Consider the following 24,531-nt stretch of genomic DNA (forward strand, 5'->3'; position numbering starts at 1 on the left):
ATTTGTCAAAATTCGTTAAACTAATTAACTAAACAAGTTAACTAAACAAATTGCACATGTCTAATAGGAATAATGATCTAATCATTACCATAAAGTGAACTCTTTTTTTACCTTTAGTTGACCTCCAAAGGTAAATTATAAGGATGAGCCGACCCCCCCCCCCAGTTCGGTTCGCAACAGAACATGCGAACAGACAAAAAATTTGTGTGAACACCGTTAAAGTCTATGGGACACAAACGTGAAAAATCAAAAAAGTGTTCATTTTAAAGGCTTATATGCAAGTTATTGCCATAAAGTGTATGGGGACCCGGATCCTGCCCTAGGGGACATGTATCAAAGCAAAACAAAGTTTAGCCGTTTTTTTCAGTAGCAGTGATTTTAATAATGAAAAAGTGAAACAATAAAAATTAAATATTCCTTTAAATATCATGCCTGGGGGTCCCCTTAGTCTGCCTGTAAAGTAGCACATCTTTCCCATGTTTATAACATTACCGCAGCAAAATTACATTACTAAAGGAAAAAATGTCATTTAAAATTGCTTGCGGCTGTATTGTATTGCCGGATCCCAGCAATATACATAAAATATCATCGAAAAAAACGGCGTGGGTTCCCCCCAGTCCATACCAGGCCCTTCGGGTCTGGTATGGATATTAAGGGGAACTCTACACCCAAATTGAAAGAAAAAGGGCGTGGGGGTCCCCCCCCCCCCAAAATCCATGCCAGACCCTTATTCAAGCATGCAACCTGACAGCCCGCAGGAAAAGGGGGGGTGAGGGAGTGCCTCCTAAACCATACCAGGCCACTTGCCCTTAACATGGGGAGGGTGCTTTGGGGTCCCCCCAAAGCACCTTGTCCCCGTGTTGATGGGGACAAGGGTCTCATCCCCACAACCCTTGCCCGGTAGTTGTGGGAGTCTGCGGGTGGGGGAGCTTATTGGAATCTGGGGCCCCAAGATCCCCCATGTGAATGGGTATCGGGTACATTGTACCCCTACCCATTCACCCAAAAAAAGTGTAAAAAAGTAAAAAAACGACAGCAGACAGTTTGACAATTCTTTTTTTTTTTTTTTTTAAATAAAGCATCCTCGTCAACCACGGTGTCCGACGGTCCCGTAAAAAGAAATAAAAAAAGGAAAGACTCTGCCTCCATGGGAGGCTTCCCAACCGACTGCTGTCTTTTTGCTTTGACAGCTGTTATATAGGCAAGGGCGGGGCCACCCGGTAAAGTAAAGGGGTGACCCCCCTCTGACATCACATGCATTAAGATAAAAAACTTTCTGTGTGTAGCAGTGTCCCCAGCACCCCCTAATTACTTACCTGAGCCCCTTCTCTCTCCAGCGATGTCCACAAATGTCTTAGCTGTCCCAGAGACTCCTCCTGATTGGCTAAGACACAGCAGCGGTGCCATTGACTCCCACGGCTGTCAACCAAAATCAGTCAGCCAAATCGGGGGAGAGAGGGGGTGGGGCCAGGTCGGGGCTCTGTGTCTGAATGGATACACGGAGCTCTGCCTCGGCTCGGGTGTCCCCTGTAGCAGACTGCTGGCTAATGGTCACTCGATAGGAGGAGGAGCCAGGAACAGCAAAGAGGAGCCCAAGAAGAGGATCCAGGCTGCTCTGTGCAAAACCAACTGCACAGAGGAGGTATGTACAACACGTTTGTTATTTTTAAAGAAAAAAAAATGAGCCTTTACAATCACTACAAGTACATTGGATTATTTAATTGCCCAAATTCAGTTTTGTATATTAATCTGGATGTTAGAAATTGTTTTGCTCAGCCAAAACACATGTTAAAAAGCCCAACTCCAGCTAAAACCAGATACAACACTTAGGGTTCCGACTGCCCTTCTCTATTGCAGAGAGAGCAATGCAACTTGGTCAAGGACTTGCTTCCAATCTATGACTGGATAGTGAAGGACCAGCAGATCACTAGTTAGGTCACCTTCAATCCAGAGCTGTCTCCCATATACATTATTTCCACCATTAGATATCAATAGCCTTCAGGACTGAATGAAAGCCAATATCACTGAACCCAGGCTAAAATCGACCCACCTCTGAGGGGCATCAGCGCACAGCCTGAGCTCAGAGTATTACTGCACTGAATGGTGGTCTATATATCATTACATACTGTAAGTCAGTGCCATCTTAAGAGCATTATAGGCCCCCGGGCAATACAGTGCACTGGGGCCCTGTCTACACAATCATGCACGATTGCCTTTCAAATGCAGCTTTGCTGTGCCCGTGAATGCAGCCTCACTGTGACCATCAAATGCAGCCTCACTGTGACCATCAAATGCAGCCTCACTGTGACCATCAAATGCAGCCTCACTGTGACCATGAATGCAGCCTCACTGTGACCATGAATGCAGCCTCACTGTGCCCACCATTGCAGCCTCACTGTGCCCGTGAATGCAGCCTCACTGTGCCCGTGAATGCAGCCTCACTGTACCCACCATTGCAGCCTCACTGTGCCCATGAATGCAGTCTCACTGTGCCCATGAATGCAGTCTCACTGTGCCCATGAATGCAGTCTCACTGTGCCCATGAATGCAGCATCACTGTGCCCATGAATGCAGCATCACTGTGCCAATTTATACAGACTTACCATCGCCTGGTAACACACACAGCGGGCATCTCCTGCTGTGCATCATGGAGCTGGCTGGGTTTGTGTTCGGTGGCCGCCCTGTAACAAGTAACAACTGGATTCTGCAACCTGTATATAGCACGTCTGGATTCTGCAACCTGTGCATAGCACACGCCTGGATTCTGCAACCTGTCCATAGCACATGCCTGGATTCTGCAACCTGTACATAGCACACGCCTGGATTCTGCAACCTGTACATAGCACATGCCTGGATTCTGCAACCTGTACATAGCACACGCCTGGATTCTGCAACCTGTACATAGCACACGCCTGGATTCTGCAACCTGTACATAGCACACGCCTGGATTCTGCAACCTGTATATAGCACATGTGTGGATTCTGCAACCTGTACATAGCACTAGGGTTGCCACCTCATCTCTTTAAATCCGAATATGAATTACACAGGTTCTGCGGCCAATTTAATGCAGATAAGGCACCAAGTGAGTTTAATTATCACCTTAATGAGCCACAGAACCTGTGTAATCAATATGTGTTCAGATTTAAAGGGATGAGGTGGCAACCTTACATAGCATATGTGTGGATTCTGCAACCTGTATATAGCACATATCTGGATTCTGCAACCCCCCTTATCAGGTCAGCTTCCTATACCTGGGTGGTGGTGGACACACCAATTACCCCCCCCCCCCCCCCCTCTGTCAGACCAGCACAGTCAGGGTGACAGGGCAGACTCAAACACACCAGTCTCTTCTCACAACCCACACACACCCCCTATCACCAGCTCACCTCGGGCTCTCAGCTTCAGCTGGGGAGGTCCGGACTCCGGAAGACTGTGTGGACACAGTGCAGGGGTCCTCAAACTACAGACCTCCAGTTGTTCAGGAACTTCAATTCCCATCATGCCTAGTCATGTCTGTGAATGTCAGAGTTTTACAATGCCTCATGGGAAGTGTAGTTCTGCAACAGCTGGAGGGCCGTAGTTTGAGGATACCTGACACAGTGTGTGGCGGCAGCCTCCCCCGCACTGAATGATGTCACATTCAGCTCGGCTGCTCAGCAGTGGTGGGTGGAACCAGCAGGGGAAAACAGTAAGCAGACAATATTATTTTGGCCACGGCGCTGGGGGTGTTCCAGCTGACAAAAAAAAAAAAAAATACTAAACAGAGCAGCCAGAGCCAGGGATGGCCTCGGGATTCTGTCAGACAGTGTCATCTGACCTGGGTGCAGAGCGCACCCCCATAGAAATGCCACCCGGCCACTGACACCCCCCCAATGTGCGGCACCCGGGGCGGACCGCCTCCCCCCCGCTTGGTACGCCCCTGGAGCTATCAAATCTAAGCACTGATGTCGGGGATGGGTGGGGCCCCCGCCCATCCCCGACATTAGTGCTTAGATTTGACAGCTCCACTCACTGCGGCCTCACGCCCCCAGCTTGCCCACCAACCACTGGATGTTTACATTAGGGCTAATGAGAAATACGAGACCCAGGGCTTTTTGGGGACGGTGGGCAGGTGGGGCCCCCCAGGCAAGTGGGGCTCCGGGTAACTGCCCAGTGTGCCCATGCGAAAAGACAGCCCTGCTGTAAGTGTTATTCAGTGCAATAGTACAAGAACACCCACCACTGCCATATCCAATATATCCCTATGAGACAGCACACAACAATTTTGGTTTTAGGTTTTTAAAGTTTCTCAACCTATTATAGCTAATTTTATGGGCTTTGATAAATTTTGCACTTATTCCTGCAAACAGTCTGTGATTAGGTCTCTCATTTCATTTGTCTTCAGCAGTTTAATAACTTGCCAGTTGTCTATGTAATACATCCTTCCTCTATCAATCTGCTATATTGCAGAGACCTTGTCTTATTTATTCCTTTGACTAAATATGTGCAACATAGGTGCATGTCTTTGTCAGCATTGATGTCATTACCCAATGCTCATTTCAATACTGTACTAAAAAAAAAAATTTGGATTTAAAGAAAATAAATATGCGCACCAGATATTTAATCCTAAATGCCAACAATTGCCCAAATATCACCTAAAGGCACATAGGATAAACATGGGGCGCTAAAAATATATAATGTGTAACCAAAAACTGTGTTAGCACAATAGTGGTGAAATCCTCTTATTGTGTTTATATGACTTGTGATGAACAAGTAGTGCTATAAATCTCAGAGTAGCATATAAAATAAATGAATATGTGTGACATACAAGTGAAACACTAAGTGCAATCACTACACTCCATGCTGTGACATATCAAAACATCACATAACAGTCCATATAAAATAAATCCATCCAGAAGGAACTGCTTGTGACAACATCTAGTGTAATATCAGATGCATACACTCAGGTGTCTTCGTGTGTCTTCCACCTCACCCCTGTGTTCAGTGAATCACACCCTCCAGAAATGCACTCACCGATTTAAAATGCCAGCACTTTCATGCAAGGCAATACACGCTTGTTATACCACACTCAGGGGTAAATGGATCAATCGGTGTCCAGGAGGAAAGTTGTTAAATAGATCCACATGAAAAAAATAATAAAGTGCTCCAATAGTGTGAACCAGTAAACATTTATTAAAACCACTGCAATCTTCAACTGATGCACTCACATTATACCAAAGATAAAACAGCAGAAATCAAGTGTGGATCACATCAATCTTCAAGCAAGTGTGGATAATACAACAAAACAACTGTTGGTCACGGCGGACCCGAGGTGTACTTTCACTGGGCTGCAATCTCACCCCTCCCTTCGGCTGTCCTCCGCTCCTCCGTGCACTCAAACTTCCTGCCTCCTGTGTAGGTAACCGCGCTGTGTGTCACGTCTCACAGCCACGCCCCCGACATGTTTCGTCATAGGTAGACTTAATCATGGGATTGGCTGTGTATGCTGTCATTCACCCCTTATATTTGCTCTTAATTGACGCCCAATCGGCCGCGCATTGCGCATGCGCACACCTCGCGTCCCCGTTCTGCTGATTCTACATGAGATATCGCATTGAACCAACTGACAAGCGGGATCGAGCACATACAGAGACATTATGCAAAAATCACATTAATTTAATCACTTTATCTATAACTGTCAATCGTTGTATTAAATATTGGATCCATTATGATGAACTGGAAAAGGCATCCTATACAGATTCCCCCACTGGTCAATAGTGGTAACTGCACACATCATCACATCCAGCCTTATTACATACTGGCTGATGTTCAAACAGCAAGCATCCACCTAGTGACCAGTGTCCATATTGCAGACTGTATAACTTACATAAATATATTCATGGTGAGAACCTCTCTTATTTTAATATATCATTCCCTTTGGGTATAAATTTAAAATCCAAAAATTTAAAATATATGTTGTATATTAAAAATTAATTTATTATAAAAATTAATCTATTATAAAACCTAAATCTATAAAACCTAAACACTGTATATTGTTGACAATCTATACATAATTCATAAAGACTGTCTCACACTATCGTAGAGAGAACCTCATTTTTAGAAGTTTAAGATGGGAGGTGCCTCCCCAAGATGGTCTTAATGATCAGTCATTCATGAATGAGTGGCTTGAATTTTTTAATAAAGCAGGTAGGGATTTACAGGGACTAGTCCTGAAAAAGAAACAAATTAAATTGAGTATGTTGAATGAAAAAAAATCAGAAATTTACAAGAAAAATTAGAACCCATTAAGGACACGAAATGAATGAGTTTAATAATAATATAAAGAAAAAATTAGAGAAAATTGATCGAGAGACGCAAAAAAAGAAGGTAAAAAAATTTAACCGAGATGCAAATGATTTTAAAACTAATAAAATCTATGCATGGCAAGCATCATTAGATACCAATACTGTAGACCCAGCTGCCAACATCATTGCGGCAGAGGGTACCAGTAATCCCCCACCAAAAGGTGAGAATAAGAAAAAGGTGGGGAATTAAGGTAAAAGGAGGGTATGCTGCTATGAACCCCAGATCGAGTGAGAGGGGGCGTAGTGTGGAGGATGGCCAGTACAGAAGGGACTATTACCAGTCCCCGAGACCCCCTTCACGAGGGAGGGGAGGAGGGGGATATCACCAATCCGATAGACCACCTTCACGAGGGAGAGGGGGATACCCACGGGGACAGCATAATGAGTATGCATCCCCTAGAGGATATAGGGGATATACCCCGCAGGGATATGGACACATTGGCAACACTATCCCCCACCACAACACTATCATGACGGTTATAGTAATGTCCCTCTTTACAACAGGTTCTCCCCATTAGAAAGGGAAGAACGTTCAGGTTATAGTCCTTTTTTAGGGCAACGAGGGAGGGGAGAGGGAACACCGAGGAGAAATCCCAGGGTCCCTTACCAGAGAGGGGGAGGGAGACAAGCACCCCCCCCACGATTACAACATGCCCCCCAGAGGAGAAGAAGGGGATGTAGGGCGGGAAGATCCAGGAAACCCAAGGAAAAGACCGAGGGATGTAGAAACATAGGGATATATAACCTTAGCAGTGTTGAGCTTAACCACAAAGAGCTCAACATTTTGAATTTGGGCTTAAAATGTGCCCCAAAAAAAGGAAATGAATAAGTTCGATGTCTATATAGACACACACAAATTCATTAGAACTATGAATATTAAGAAACATTTCCTAAGTCATCCGGTGGAAGCCTCAGTTAAAGCCAAGGTGCCATTGAATAGGATAGATTCAGGATTAAAAAATAAGTCTATCTTTAACCCCCAGAATCCAGGCAATCATTTCATAGAAGTATTTAAAAGCTTGGTATTAAATTACATTGATAAATTCCCCTCACGTAAGGGTGTCAACCCCCACTACATCAGGGAAGGGATCATTTCTTTAGAGAAAAAGAAAGATCTAATAATACGACCCGCTGATAAGGGGGGGGGGGGGGGGGGGTGTGGTTCTATTGGATAAAATGTTCTATCTGGATCAGTTGTTGAAGTTGGTGGGTGATAGATCCACTTATAACAAATTATCATCTAATCCCACGGAGATATACAAAACTCAACTGTCAGCTTTAGTGGATTGGGGATACAGATTAGATGCAATAAATTCTAGAGAGAAAAGATATCTGATCCCCAGTTCTTGTAGAATCCCAGTGATCTACACCTTACCTAAAGTACACAAGAACATTCAATGCCCACCACCGAGGCCGATTGTGAATGGGATCGGTTCTGTAACAGCCAGATTGGGGGAATTCTTAGATAAGTTTCTCCAACCGAGTGTCAAGGCCACCAAGGCATATTTAACCACTTAACAACCGGCCCATAGCCGAATGACGGCTGCAGGGCAGTTGCTTAACTCTGGGAGGACGTCATATTCCCCTCTCGCGCGCCCCCTGGGGCGCGCACCCGAACACATCCGTGACCGCCGGGTCCTCAGGACCCGGCGCATCACGGATCCCGGTAAATGGCCGCTGATCGCGGCCATTTACCATGTGATCGCGCCGTCAAATGACGGCGCGATCACATGTAAACAGACCGGCGGCGTCTGATGACGCTGGTTCCTCTCCTCCCCTCCTGTGTACCGATCGGTACACTGTGGAGGAGAGGGAGATGGATGGATGGCTGCAGCGCTGTGGGCTGGTTGTGTAGTGCCCACAGCGCTGCACAGAGACATCCAACCATCCATCCATCCATGCTCAGCCATCCCCACTACTCTGCAATACTCTGCAATACCCCGCAATACCCCGCCATACTCTGCAATACCCCGCCATACTCTGCAATACCCCGCCATACTCTGCAATACCCCGCCATACTCTGCAATACCCCGCCATACTCTGCAATACCCCGCCATACTCTGCAATACCCCGCCATACTCTGCAATACCCCGCCATACTCTGCAATACCCCGCCATACTCTGCAATACCCCGCCATACTCTGCAATACCCCGCCATACTCTGCAATACCCCGCCATACTCTGCAATACCCCGCCATACTCTGCAATACCCCGCCATACTCTGCAATACCCCGCCATACTCTGCAATACCCCGCCATACTCTGCAATACCCCGCCATACTCTGCAATACCCCGCCATACTCTGCAATACCCCGCCATACTCTGCAATACCCCGCCATACTCTGCAATACCCCGCCATACTCTGCAATACCCCGCCATACTCTGCAATACCCCGCCATACTCTGCAATACCCCGCCATACTCTGCAATACCCCGCCATACTCTGCAATACCCCGCCATACTCTGCAATACCCCGCCATACCCAGCCATACCCTGCCATGCTGAGCCACGCTCGGCTGTACTCGGCCTCTGTATGTGGCCAGGCTGTGGAAGTCTCACACATGTGGTATCGCCGTACTCAGGAGGAGCAGGAGAATCTATTTTGGGGTGTCATTTTTGGTATGTACATGCTATGTGTTAGAAATATTGTATAAATGGACAACTTTGTGTTAAAAAAAAAAAAAAAAAAAAAAATACGTTTTAACCACTTCCCGCCCGCCGACTGTCATACAACGTCCTTGACTTTGTGCGGGGATATCTGAATAAAGCCTGCAGCTACAGGCATCATTCAGATATCAGCTTTTTCAGCCGGCGATTCCCTACACCATAAGAACGATCATAGCGGCTGTTCCACTGCTTGATCGTTCTTACGGGAGGCGAGAGGGGATGTCCCCCCTCCCGCCGCACTCCGCTGCTTCTACCGACTCACCGCTACGATCGAAGCCAGGATCGTTTTTTTTTTTTTTTTTTTTTTTTATTTCAGGCTTCCCAGCCTAGAGGTGAGATGTGGGGTCTTATTGACCCCATATCTCATTGTAAAGAGGACCTGTCATGCCATATTCCAATTACAAGGGATGTTTACATTCCTTGTAATAGGAATAAAAGTGGTCAAAATTTTTTTTTTTGTAAAAAAGCATCAAACAAAAATAAATAAAGTAAAATGAACAATAAAAAAAAAAAAAAAAAAAAAATTTTAAAGCACCCCTGTCCCTGTGTGCTTGCATGCAGAAGCGAACGCATATATAAGTCCCGCCCACATATGAAAACGGTGTTCAAACCACACATGTGAGGTATCACTGCGATCGGTAGAGCGAGCGCAAAAATTTTGGCCCTAGACCTCCTCTGTAACTCAAAACATGCAACCAGTAAAAAATTTTAAAGCGTCGCCTATGGGGATTTTTGAGTAGCAAAGTTTGGCGCCATTCCACAAGCGCGTGCAATTTTTAAAGGTGACATGTTGGGTATCTATTTACTCGGCGTAACTTCATCTTTCACATTATGCAAAAACATTGGGCTAAATTTACTGTTTTGGTTTTTGTAAAGCACAAAACAGTTTTTTTTTCCAAAAAAAAGCGTTAAAAAAATTGCTGCGCAAATACCGTGTGAGATAAAAAGTTGCAACGACCGCCATTGTATTCTCTAGGGTCTTTGCTAAAAAAAAACATATATAATGTTTTGGGGTTCTATGTAATTTTCTAGCTAATAAATGATGATTTTTACATGTAGGAGAGAAATGTCAGAATTGGCCTGGGCACTCCAGAATGCCTGAAGGTGCTCCCCTGCATGTTGGGCCTCTGTATGTGGCCACGTTGTGTAAAAGTCTCACACATGTGGTATCGTCGTACTCGGGAGTAATAGCAGAATGTGTTTTGGGGTGTAATTTGTGGTATGCATATGTGGAGTGTAAGAAATAACCTGCTAATATGACAATTTTGTGAAAAAAAAAAAAAGTAAAAAAAAAAAAAAAAAAAAAAAAAAAAAAACTGGATTTGCAAAGAATTGTGGGAAAAAATGACAACTTCAAAAAACTCACCATGCATCTTTCTAAATACCTTGGAATGTCTTCTTTCCAAAAAGGGGTCATTTGGGGGGTATTTGTACTTTTCTGGCGTGTTAGGGTCTCAAGAAATTAGATAGGCCGTCAGTACTTCAGGTGTGATCAGTTTTCAGATATTCGCACCATAGCTTGTGGACGCTATAACTTTCACAAAGACCAAATAATATCCACCGATTTGGGTTATTTTTACCAAAGATATGTAGCGGTATAAATTTTGGCCAAAATATATGAAGAAAAATTACTAATTTGCAAAATTTTATAACAGAAATGAAGAAAAATTTATTTTTTTTACAGAATTTTCGGTCTTTTTTCTTTTATAGCGCAAAAAATAAAGAACCCAGTGGTGATTAAATACCACCAAAATAAAGCTCTATTTGTGTGAAAAAAAGGACAAAAATTTCATATGGGTACAGTGTTGCATGACTGAGTAATTGTCATTCAAAATGTGAGAGCACCAAAAGCTGAAAATTGGTCTGGTTAGGAAGGGGGTTTAAGTGCCCAGTGGTCAAGTGGTTAAAGGACACAGGAGATTTATTGACTTTACTAAACGACGTTAAATTGGACACTTCATCAATGATATACATGGTAACGGCTGATGTAGCCTCCCTCTATACCATTATCCAACATGAGGATGCGTCTCTGGCCCTTAATTGGGAGTTGAGTAAAAGAGATGACATTCCTGCTGTACAGAAAAGATTTTTGGGACATGTACTAGATTTTTGCATGTCCCATAATTATTTTTGGTGTGACGGTGAGTTCTATTCCCAACAGGTTGGCGTGGGAAGACAGAAAGGTATTTAGCCAGAGAAGGCCTCAGTTATTATTTTACCGAAGATTCATTGATGATCTCTTATTTATTTGGGAAGGTACAGAGCAATCAGCGATTGAATTTATACAAGAACTTAACAATAATTCTAATAACATCAAATTGGAATATCAAATTAGCAGTACCTCGGTCAATTTTCTTGATGTTACGATTATAAGAGAGGGAGATGCATTAAGAACAAAAGTGTTTTTCAAGCCAACTGATCGGAATAGTTTATCAATAAGAAGCGGCCACCACCCGGCATGGATAAAAAACATCCCTAAAGGACAGATGTTACGTGTTCGTCGTAATTGTACAAAATTAGATGACTATTATGAGCAGGCAGAGGTCCTTAAAAATAAATTTGTACAAAAGGGGTATGAAGTGGAGGAACTGAGCAGGATCACCCAGGAGGTGGCTTCAGTACCCAGGGAACATTGCCTAAAGAAGCCCTCATCTAAGTCAGAGGATACTCGACATCAATTCGGATTCATTTCAGGGTTTCACTGCCAGTATAGAGAGATCGAGAATATTTTTAAAAAACACTGGCACATTCTGTGTAAGGATAGACACTTAGGTGAGGTACTACCGAATCAACCGAGGTTCATATACAGGAGGGCTCCAAACTTCGGGGACCATGTAGTGAAGAAAATATTAGACCCACCAAGGCGGAATGTGTTTGATTTTAAAGGCTTTTACTGTTGCAGGAGGTGCATTTGTTGCCGGACAACAAGAGTGAATCATAGAGGAGTCACAAGTGTAACCAATAGGGAGGGAGAATCCTTTGAAATCAAGGAATTCAGCACATGTAACTCCACACATGTCGTGTATTTAATGTGGTGCCCGTGCGGCCTATTATATGTAGGGAGAACTAAGAGACTCTTGAGGATCAGGATCTCAGAGCATATGGCCAACATAAAAAATGGGTATAGGTTCCATAGTGTCTCCCTGCATTTTAAAGAAAAACATCAAAAGGACCCCTCCCTATTACAGTTTTGTGGGATAGATGTAGTCCACCCCTCTTGGAGGGGGTCTAATAGAGTTAGGGACCTATCCCGAAGGGAAACTAGATGGATCTATCTTTTGAAGTGCCTGGCCCCTAAGGGGTTAAATATAGAACTAGATCTAAATTGTTTTATCAATGATTTCTAATAAGAGACTACCTCGGTTTTAGATTTGTGTCCTTTTTAGTGTTCTGTTGAGGGTTTCAACATAGGAGGTAACTGTTTTTATGAATTAATATTATAACCATTTAAGATGATAACCCCATTTGGGTGAGAGTGAGGGAAAGTTGGTGAATTTATATTTTCATCAGTCACCGGCCCTGTTCACTCCATCTACATGGTAATCTAGAAGGGGTATATATGCACAGGTGTAATTAGAATGTGCTTTAAAGAGACGGGGAGTGAGGTAATCATCACTAAGATAGACAAAACCCCCCCTCATACACTGCACAGTAAATCAATCCGTAAGGACATGTTTTGAGCGGGATGATTTATTTGTGAGACAGTCTTTATGAATTATGTATAGATTGTCAACAATATAGAGTGTTTAGGTTTTATAATAGATTAATTTTTATAATAAATTAATTTTTAATATACAACATATATTTTAAATTTTTGGATTTTAAATTTATACCCGAAGGGAATGATATATTAAAATAAGAGAGGTTCTCACCATGAATATATTTATGTAAGTTATACAGTCTGCAATATGGACACTGGTCACTAGGTGGACGCTTGCTGTTTGAACATCAGCCAGTATGTAATAAGGCTGGATGTGATGATGCGTGCAGTTACCACTATTGACCAGTGGGGGAATCTGTATAGGATGCCTTTTCCAGTTCATCATAACGGATCCAATATTTAATACAACGATTGACAGTTATAGATAAAGTGATTAAATTAATGTGATTTTTGCATAATGTCTCTGTATGTGCTCGATCCCGCTTGTCAGTTGGTTCAATGTGATATCTCATGTAGAATCAGCAGAACGGGGACGCGAGGTGTGTGCATGCGCAATGCGCGGCTGAATGGGCGTCAATTAAGAGCAAATATAAGGGGTGAATGACAGCATACACAGCCAATCCCATGATTAAGTCTACCTATGACGAAACATGTCGGGGGCGTGGCTGTGAGACGTGACACACAGCGCGGTTAGCTACACAGGAGGCAGGAAGTTTGAGTGCACGGAGGAGCGGAGGACAGCCGAAGGGAGGAGTGAGATTGCAGCCCAGTGAAAGTACACCTCGGGTCCGCCGTGACCAACAGTTGTTTTGTTGTATTATCCACACTTGCTTGAAGATTGATGTGATCCACACTTGATTTCTGCTGTTTTATCTTTGGTATAATGTGAGTGCATCAGTTGAAGATTGCAGTGGTTTTAATAAATGTTGTTTACTGGTTCACACTATTGGAGCACTTTATTATTTTTTTCATGTGGATCTATTTAACAACTTTCCTCCTGGACACCAATTGATCCATTTACCCCTTAGTGTGGTATAACAAGCGTGTATTGCCTTGCATGAAAGTGCTGGCATTTTAAATCTGTGAGTGCATTTCTGGAGGGTGCGATTCACTGAACACAGGGGTGAGGTGGAAGACACACGAAGACACCTGAGTGTATGCATCTGATATTACACTAGATGTTGTCACAAGCAGTTCCTTCTGGATGGATTTATTTTATATGGACTGTTATGTGATGTTTTGATATGTCACAGCATGGAGTGTAGTGATTGCACTTAGTGTTTCACTTGTATGTCACACATATTCATTTATTTTATATGCTACTCTGAGATTTATAGCACTACTTGTTCATCACGAGTCATATAAAACACAATAAGAGGGTTTCACCACTATTGTGCTAACACAGTTTTTGGTTACACATTATATATTTTTAGCGCCCCATGTTTATCCTATGTGCCTTTAGGTGATATTTGGGCAATTGTTGGCATTTAGGATTAAATATCTGGTACACATGTTATACATTTTTTAAGGGGCAGCTTTTTTCATCACTTTTAATATTTATATTTTCACGTTTATGTCGAGCTCACAATTTAACACTGGTTAGCACAAATTTTTTGGATTAGGTATTTAGAGTCATTGGCGCGGTGGGGGTGTCTTTTGTTGGAAGGGCGCTTTATCTAGGATACCCAGTTATCAAAGAAAATAAATAGTTTAAATCACCTGATGAAAGGCATGCCAAATTGTTTGTATAGTCTTAACCATGTAGCAAGAGGCTGGTTATATTATGAGACAACACATGCATTTTATAAGATTTTGATGTTTATAGAACTCAGATTCAACTATTAATAATTTGTTATTGTGGTTGCCTGAAATTATAGGTCTTTGAAGAGGAGTCGGTGTGTGAAGCAAAACTTCATTAGAGATCTGTCAATCGAAACAATCAAAGCGTGTGAAGGGTAGACGGTCAGAGGAGAAAGTTACCTATGCTCCTGTCAAGCTGCGCTAGTAAATAAATCCAAGATATTTTTGTGACAAAAAACATTTATGAAATAAACAAGGTGCCTTAAATTAGTGTAGTATTGATTTGTATCTCATACATGTTACACTATTTAACCACTTGCCTACTGAGCACTTTTACCCCCTTCCTGACCAGGCCAACTTTCAGCACTGTCACACTTTGAATGACAATTGCTTGGACATGCAACACTGTACCCAAACAACGTTTTTATCATTTTTTTCCACACAAATAGAGCTTTCTTTTGGTGGTATTTTAATCATCAATGGAGTTTTATTCTTTTGCTAAATTTTGCTGAAAATTTTGAAAAAAAAAAAAAAATACAAAAACTTTCATAGTTTGTTATAAAATTTTGGAAACATGTCATTTTTCTCCTTCACTGATGTGCACTGATGAGGCAATACTGATGAGCATTGATGATTAAAAGTGAGGTAGTTGTGCACTATTATGCAATGAAATACACTTATATTCAAAAAAAAAACTAAAAATGCTGCTGCTGTCACTGTGCTCCCACAGAAAAACAGTAAATAAAATATGAATGAGACAGCGCTGCATCAATAGTTAACAAATTCACAAAATTACAAAATTAATGTGCAAAATTGTGCAAAGACAAAAGTCCAATATTAAAGTGATGATTTCCTCTGTTAACATGCAGAGAGATGTGAAGTACTTCTTTACTTCACACAGCCTCTATATGCATAGTGCTCCCGCCACCACATGCAATACTCGCTCACCTCCTTACAAGATCCTAAGAGGGTCAAGCACGCCTTGCACTACGTGCAACAATCCCTTCAGGAAATCCTGGCTGGTCCTTGGTGACCTCTATTGGACTCTCAAGACACAGATAATGGTACAAATCTGATAAAGGTTCCTTCCACTGTGCTACTTCCAACTTGGATCCAATGTAATCCACATTAGCTGCCGATAATTTCAATAGTACATGGAAAAAAAGAAAGTGCCTACAATAGTGCAGTATCCAAGGGATTAAAAATGAACCTCTCCACCCCAGCTAGTATACAACTCATGTTTATTTAAAACATTAAAAGTATAAATGATACATCAGAAGGTCTCGCTCATTTGCGACAAGGTTCCACCGCCAGGCTCCACCTCTACTAGTTTTACCACCTCACGCGTGGCTTCATCTGGAGGAATGAAACCACGAATCATTCCAGCAAGCAGCAAACTCCCATCCTCCTAGTAAGACAGCGTGGTGACGTCAACACGTACCCTAGCTCACAACAAACTCCCGTCCTTTTTTAAAGATATTTTTATTGTATTTTTTTGAACATACAGACAGACGTACAAATAAAAACAAACAGAATCCAAACATAAAATACAGAATGCTCCTATGTCATCTTAGAACAGAAGGAAATTGTGCATCATATATTTACTATAGTATTCAGAGTGGATAACATCTAACTCGACATTAAACTTTGTATAGACGAGTAAACTCCCGTCCTAGTAAGACAGCATGGTGACGTCAACAGTGATAGGCAGCACTAATAGACAGCACTGATGGGCAGCACTTATAGGTGACACTGATGAGGAGGCAGTGATGGGCACAGATTGGCAGCACTGGTGGGTACACATTGGCAGCACTGTTTGGACTACACTGATAATCAGTGTACATGTCCCTTTTAGAGAAGCCGTTATCGGCGCTCTTCTCTGATCCTCATGCTGTCAGCATGGGAAAAAGAGTGCCGCTCGGCTTCTATTTACATCCATGATCAGCTGTGATTGGACACAGCTGATCACGTGGTAAAGAGACTCTAACTGGCTCTTTACCTCAATCTGTGATCAGCAGTGTCCTTCAGCTCCCATGAGGGCATTGAAGCATTATGGAAGACAGGGGATTGCCTGAAAATCACCAAGTGGGGTCACAACCACTTTAAGTTTAACAAAAATCTGTAAAAGGGACATAACGTACAGTCAATGGGATGGGTCCCATGTGCTGATTCTACTCCTTTTAGGAGAAATCTTTCTTCGTCCTACCCACCATCTCCCCCACCCAACCATACTAAAGCCTCTATGAATGAAACAGGATATTGAGGTGGATGGATGATTGATAACTCCCTTCCATTCTTAGATCCTTTGCCATTCAAAAACCTGTAATTCGGCTTCTATTAATGGCAGACCTGGCTTGAAAGAGCGGGCATAGTCGGGTTCTCTTTATGAGAGATCCGGATAGCTCTTTAGTTGTATGGGTGGGGGCAGTAGGATGGAGGAAGATTTCTCCTAAAACAGTGGTTCAATCTCAACTTCTGTCCTCAGGACCCACTAACAGGCCAGCTTTTAAGTATTACCTTGGGGAGATGCAGACTAGAATACTGCAATCACTGAGCAGCAAATTATATCACCTGTCCTGAGGACAGGAGTTGAGAACCAATGTCCTAAAAGAATGAGGGACACATCATGCTGATTGTAAGTTATTGTAAATTAACTGATTTTTATTTTTAGCTAAACGTAATCTATAAAGTATGGAAGCAGCACACAAAAGTAGAATTGTCTGAAAAAGGAACTCTCAATGAACCCTTAGCACCCAATCAAGTTAAAATTTCTATTGTCTGTCATTTTCAGTGATGTTTTTTAATCTATTGAGAAGCTAAAGACAATAAAAATAGCTCTCATTTCAGACTTTTTGATAAAATGATGCCTATAAACCTTTCCACCAAAAAAATATAAAGTATAACTAACTTTTGTATTAAAATAAATGTGTAGTTTCTTTTCTTTATTTATGCATGATGTATTTTTTAGTGTTTTTGGTTTTGTCTGGTAAATATGAAATACTGCATAATACTATTCAATATTTGTATTTACTTAATTAAAATTTGGTAAAAATTAAGTTGACCTCTTTAAAAAAAAAAAAAAATACATTTCAAAAAAGCAGCCATTACTGTTATCCCTGAGTTCATAGAACCCTGAGTCAAAATTCAACTCCAGCTAAAACTTTTAAATTTTGAATATGGGTTAAAACTTTTATCAGCTTTTAAATGGTATCTTTGTTCCCATAGAAGGGATTGGTCTTCTCTTCTTGTTCTTCTTCATTTACTATTCCCTCTTTTTCTGTCTGATACCCATGAAATCAACAGGCAGTAAAGGGAAATCTTAATGGAGGACACAGAGAACAAACCTAACAGGGGTTCTAGCCTTTACCAGTTCTATAAAAAACATAAAAATGCCTGCAGTTGAACGTTAAAGCTTTTCTAGTTTATAATCCTGTAAAAATGCTTACCAAATATGTTGTATTTTAAGTTTTATTAAATGCTTAAAAATAGTTTTTGCTCAATGCTGATTGCGTTTGTCATATATTACCTACTGTAAATAATAAATAGTCTGATGCATTTTTGAAATTCAAAATTACTTTAAAGAAAACTTTATTTTGAAGTCGCTGAATAGTGTCTTACATTGCTATACAACATACAGTCTCTTTGAATGTCAATATGACAGAATAAAACAATATTATTATTAGGACCTTTAAGGTAACACTTTCTACAGTATATAAAAAGATGCAGTAGGGTGCATTTACTAAAGGTACATTTGCAAGGGATTTTTCACTTTGCAAGTTTAGTGAAAGCAAAGCTTGCAAAGAACACCCAATTGCATGCAGGAGAAATTAAAAAAGAAACAGCATTTTTGCTTCGTGAATAAAGTGAAGCTCTGCTGACTTCTATCATCCAATCACATGCTGTGAAGGAATGTGATGTAGATAATGATAATAATCTGAAAATGTCTATTTTCTTATGTGTATACATATTTTTCTCCTTACTCATTATATAAGTATACAGGTTTGCTCTGTTCCTATATTTTCTCAAAATGGCGGGTACCCCCTACATCCCACACATCAGAAGAACGCGGAACTGAAGATAAAACCAAGGACAGCCAAACCTCGTTATGAAGATTCTCCATCTTCTTTTCTATCTTAACCAATGAGATGTACCTATTAGACTAACATAGCAATGACGTATTTTTGTGTATAAAATATTAGCACCGCCTTGAATAAATCAGAAGTGTAAAAAGTAACGGTGCTGAGCGTGTCTCAGAGTGTTTACTTTTATATGCATGCATAGCCACACTTTCCAATTAGAGACAGCAGCAGATAACCTTGGGCTCGATTGGAGCTCTTAATCATTTCCTTAACAGCTGGTGCCAAAACCCGGGAGCTTCAGGCTACAGTCGAAGTCATACCGCGATAAGGATTTGAGCGTTAATTGATTGATAAGAGGGGGTTTGCGCAGCCCTAACAGTAGTACGGTAAGTCTTTTTATATTCTTACCACTGTATGACTTTCTTATCTTTCGGTTGACCGCTGGAATCTGACGGTATGCTGAGACTGTCTTAGAGGCAGGTATTTCCTCGCCTGAGGCTGTTTTAACGAACCTGCCGATGGGTTTCTGCTGTCTGTATTTGTTCACTGTCCGCCATTCTTTGGGCTGCGAAACTCAGTAGTCTAAAAGTGCTACATGAGTGTATGTGTGTTCTCATCGCCAGACGAGCTGTCGCCCTCTGGGATGAGGTTTTACCTTGTAGCAAACGGTTATAGATGGGTTACTCAAGGTTTGTCGAACCTTTGAGGGTCTAAAAGTGTTACAGAAGTCTCACCCCCAGACGAGCTGTCGGCCTCTGGAGGGAGAGGTGTAACAGACGTCTATAAATGGGTTAATTTTTGCAGGGTGGTCTGCCCTTGTGGTTATCTTAGCCTGCTGAAATTTTGCAGTTCGAAGAGTGGCAGGTGTAATGTCCTGTCTTGAGTGTATTTGTGCTTTACGGTTTGCTATACACGAGAGGGGTTGGGGTGGGGACTGGTTAAGGTCGGAGGGGGGGGCTGCCCGGGGGATCTGTTGGGTCGTGGGCCGCTGCTCCCCATTACCCCTGATGTGTTTGTTCTTGTTCTGAGATTAACCGTACATTACAGGGTTATAGCAGACAGTAGCAGCTAGGAGCGCAGCCTTATGTGCCCCCACCCAAGGAATTTGTTGATAAGGAGCAGTGAGAAGAAAATAACCCATTAGTTGTACGTATTCTCCTCTCAAGCTGTTAGCCAAGAAACAGAGAGAGAAAAGAATGTGATATTGTGAAGAATGTGATATTGTGAAGAGGAGAGAAGATGTTGAAATAGTTAACAAAGTTGAACGAAGTGGCGAAAGTTATGTTGCGAAAGAAACAGGGAGAAAAATCCTGTGTGATAAAGAAAATTGGATAAAGGAAGTTAAGAAAGATGGCGATTGTATTATGTATGTGTATCACAGAGTTGATGATACAGTATGTGAAATTACCGTGCTATGTTGGAATTTGAAACAAAAGGAGGGGAGGGACAGCACTGCCCTCCGTCTAACAACCACTCCTTTCTCACCACCCAAGCACAACCCACTGACAACTCAGCCCGGCGGCCATCTTAGTGCACCCATGCCTTCACTTTCTACCCAGCCCAGTGCACTTCCTGCCGGCGGCCATCTTGGTACACCCAGTAAGCTTAAACAGCCTGTACCCAGCCCTCCCTGTTTTAAACCAGGATGGTTCATACAACACACCTCCTGTCTTCCCCAATACGGGAGCATCACATTCCCAGGCCGGATATGTTAATGATGAAGAAGCATCTGAGTGGGAAGACCAACAACAGGCAGCAAGACCACCCGCTGATTTAACCCCCAATCCAGTTCCGGACTCACAGTTCAAAGAGGATCTCAAACACATGCTGGCAACCATAAGGAACAGCGTCCCTTCCCAGCCCCCGCAACAACAACGGTCTCGGTTACCAGAAGGGGCACCAGTGATGTATGTTGCTTTTACCCCATCACAAGCAGCGACCTTAGTGACAAGTCTGCCTGACCCAGAGAAGCAGCCAATGCCCTTCTACCGCAGGATAGTGCAGATACAAGAAACTTACTCAGCTGCCTGGAGAGACTTGATCAGCCTATGCCAAATCAAAGCAGGACATGTCTTATGGCCAGTCATGCAGACGGCCTTCAATGGATGCCTGCCTGACAAGTGCCACTTCCTACACCTCAGGCGTGGAGTTCTGTGCACAACTCCACGACTGGGCAAAGGAGAAGTTGACGGATCAGACCACCACAATCCAAGATATTACCCAAGATAAAGGGGAGTCTAAAGAAGTATCATGCTAGACTCGTACAGGCCTTTGATGATCTGAGTTTCTCCCACTATGAAAAGAGACACACACGTTTCCTGCGTGGGAGTGGATGGGGTGCCCCGCTCCAGTCCATTTGTTGAGCCACCCCAAGGGGGACATTTCCTGATTTGCTTGCCAGATTTGTGGTGTCCTCTACATGTCCCTTGAATCTACTAGGAGCTGATGTGTTGTCCAGACTACAGGCCTCAATCAGGACACGCCTGAAGGGGGGGATGAAGTTACATACTCCCCTAAGACTCATCTGCTTTGTGTTTTTTGCCTCTCCTGATGACACTTCATGAAGCAAAAACTTCAAGTTCAATACTGCAGGAAGTACTTGACAGAATCCCTGTGTGCCTATGGTCCTCAGGACCGGAAGACAACGGTCACTTAAAGGTGCCACCAGTTTCAGTCAAGCTAAAAGAGGGCGCATCATTGCCCCGGAAACCACAATAACCCCAAGAAGAGAACCCCTAAAGGAGAACCTAAAGGAGAACCAGGTACCTGCGGTGGATGCCTTTGACTGCAAAGTACCTCACAGAGGTGGACCTTACAAACGCTTTCTTCAGTGTCCACCCTCACCCCTCCTGGTGGTACCTTTTTGCATTCATCCATGGAAAGAAACGGCAACATACCTAAACAGTTGTGCCGCAAGGGGCACAGAACTTTCCAAGCCAGTTTGCAAAAGCTATGGCTACCATCCTTGACACATGACAAGAGGAACACCCGGAAGTGATTCTCTTCCAACATGTTGATGACCTTCTCCTTTGTGCAGCTGACTTACCCCCTGTTGAAGTCACCTCAGAAAGCCCGTTGTGCTATCTTGCCAGCCAGGGGTGCAAAGCCTCAAAGCCCAAATTGCAGTGGTGCTCAACACCTGTCATTTTCCTTGGACACTGTTTGTCCCATGGGACAAGACACCCCACTGAAGACATGGTGCAAGTAATCTCTGATATCCCACTGCCACAAGGCCAGAAATCCCTTCATGCCTTCCTTGGACTAATTTCCTAGTGCGGAGCATGGATTCCAGAAGCCTTCCTACTGATGCTCTGCAATCAGACCCCTTCCAGATGTCTCCTGAAGAAATATCTAAAGTTTGAAGCCCTTACGTGCGCCACCTCCGGCGCTAGGGCTCCCAGCCTACGACAAAACGCTCAAGCTCTTTGTATCCAAACATCTGGGACATGCTGCAGGTGTACTCACCCAATCACACGGCATCAGCCTACGCCCCATAGGATATTATTCCTGTCGGCTGGATGCGGTAGCAAGAGGAGGCCTATTGTGTCTGCGAGCTGGCTTTGCTACACAAACCTTGCTTGACAAAACTTTGAACTTGGTCCTCGGACACTGCCTCGTTCTGCTTGCTCCCCATGAAGTTGTTGCCATATTCAACCAAGATCCAGCCGAAACACTTGTCAACTACCAGACACTTGAGACTCCTGTGTTCCCTCCTACTGGACAACATTACTCTATTAAGTTGTCAAACACTGAACCCTACCACCCTTCTTCCACCTCGAGGGGGGAAAGGAGGAGGAGGAGTAGAGTCTTGACTTGTCACCCCATGACTGCATCGAACTAATACGGTTGGAAACCACACATCTTCCCCCTGTGAGTGAAATACCCCTGCAGGATTCAGAATTCAGACCTAACAATTTATGTTTGCTGGAGAACGTGGCAAATACCGCACAGGACACGCGGTCACCACTGAAAACACTGTTCTACAAGCTGAAGCCTTACCACCGGTGATGTCTGCACAGGAGGCAGAGCTGTAAGCACTTACTACAGCATGTAAATGGGCAGAGGGAAAAAGAGCCAACATTCACATGGACTCAAAATATGCTTTCAGCATTGCCCATGATTATGGTGTTATCTAGGACAGAGGATTCCTGACGGCTACAGGAACACCTGTGAAAACTTGATTGATGCCTTGCTTCTCCCAACCCAAGTGACTATTCTGAGTAAAGCACACGACAAAATGAACTCAAAGGAAGCTTGAGGCAATCATCTAGCCAATTCAGCTGCCAGACAGCTGGTGGTCCACGGGAAGCGGACAGCAGGGTGGTAGAAGAAGACAACCCTGTGCTTACCTTACAGACTCTCCCAGTGGACAGAGTTTATCTAAAAGAACTACAGGAAACAGCAAGTCCGGATAAGAAGGAAAGCTGGAAACGGAGAGGAGCAACTCTCAGAAATGGACTATTCGAGTGCAACAAGAAGCTTTTTCTACCCAGGAGTATGTACCCAGCTGTGGTGCAATGGGCACATGGAGCTGCCCACTTGACAAAGACTTTTATGAACTGTCTTATCAACAAGTGTTGCACCAAGAGTTACTCCAGTGACCGACAACTTCTGCAGATCATGCATTGTCTGCACCAAATGTACCCCAGGATGCACAAAAAAAAAAAAAAAAAAAAAACACACAGAAGAAGCACCTGGCAAAAGCCCTATACCCCATTCCAGAGGATGCAAATTGATCATTCTCAAGTGCCAAGAAGTGTCAGATTCGAAAACACCCTAGTGGAAGTGGTCACGACTGCCAGGACCACAGCTAAGAAACTACTAAGTGAGATAGTATGTAGATTTGGGGTCCCAGAGGTGATATTGAGAGATCAGGGCCCAGCCTTAACAGCAACCCTTACTAAAGAGATTTGGGCAGCACTGGGGGTTCAGTTGGCACTACACACCCCATACCACCCTCAAAGTAGCGGGAAGGTAGAAAGGATGAATGGGACACTAAAAACAGAATATTAAAGATAGCCCAAGAGACTAACATGAGTTGGCCAGACAGTTAGCCCATTGTCCTGTTCATTGTCAGACACACCCCCGGGGGAAACATGCCCTATCCACTAATGAAATTTTGTTTGGTTCAGCTCCCAGACTTGATTACAGTTGCAGTCTGATGTGTTGAATAATTATGTAACCACTTTATCACAAGAATTAACCTGAATGCATGTCCAGATGTTTTCTTCCATTCCAGATCCTGAATTAGATACAGGAACACACCAACTACTGTCTGGAGATCCTTGAGCCAAGTTATGATGGTCCATTCCAAGTTTTGCTGACCACAGCCACCTCAGTCAAGTTGGCCAGGAAGAACACCTGAATGCACGCTTATCACTGCAGGAGAGCGTGTTTTCGGGTGCTGCATATCCTTTTTTCTGTTTGATCTAGGGGGGAGGGGCCCAGGAGGTGGCCATCACAAAAATGATAACATAATTACGTTTTGGTATAACTCTTCAGGTACGCATGTGACCACCTTTACTTTAGATTACTGTGACATAGTACCTTGTCCGTTTGGGCGACCACAGAGTGCATTAGACAAAAAAGATGAAAATAGAAAGCCCCATCTCCTAACCGAAGAGACCCCTGATACATACACTGACCCAGCACACAGTCAGAGGAGGAAGCGAGTAGCTCTCTCCGGAAGCTTTGACCCTCATGTATACATAGATGTCATAGGGGTTCCAAGGGGGGTCCCTGATGAGTTTAAAGCCAGGCACCAGGTAAAAGCTGGTTTTGAGTCTTTGATCCCCATAACAACTGTCAACAAGAATGTAGATTGGATTAACTACATGTCATGGTTATGCAATAGAGTTTGTCGATCAGCATACCTGTCTCCATGTGTTCATCTCTAGAGACCAGTTGACCCTCACCGGACTGCTTTTGTAACCTCTCCTCTAAGCATGGCCCCACCCTAGGCCCTATCAGGGAACCCTATATT

General features: G+C 43.2%; 1 long non-coding RNA gene across 1 annotated transcript in view; it reads left to right on the top strand.

The window, feature by feature from the left end:
* Positions 1–15,686, top strand: part of LOC141107921 (uncharacterized) — a 75,047-nt gene extending 59,361 nt beyond the window's left edge. Inside the window, exon 4 of the long non-coding RNA XR_012235986.1 lies at positions 14,547–15,686. This is a non-coding gene — a long non-coding RNA (uncharacterized lncRNA). The remainder of the gene's footprint in view (positions 1–14,546) is intronic.
* The last annotated feature ends 8,845 nt before the right edge of the window (positions 15,687–24,531 follow it).

Source organism: Aquarana catesbeiana, linkage group LG09 (genome assembly GCF_042186555.1).
Source record: "Aquarana catesbeiana isolate 2022-GZ linkage group LG09, ASM4218655v1, whole genome shotgun sequence".
Classification (NCBI taxonomy): domain Eukaryota; kingdom Metazoa; phylum Chordata; class Amphibia; order Anura; family Ranidae; genus Aquarana; species Aquarana catesbeiana.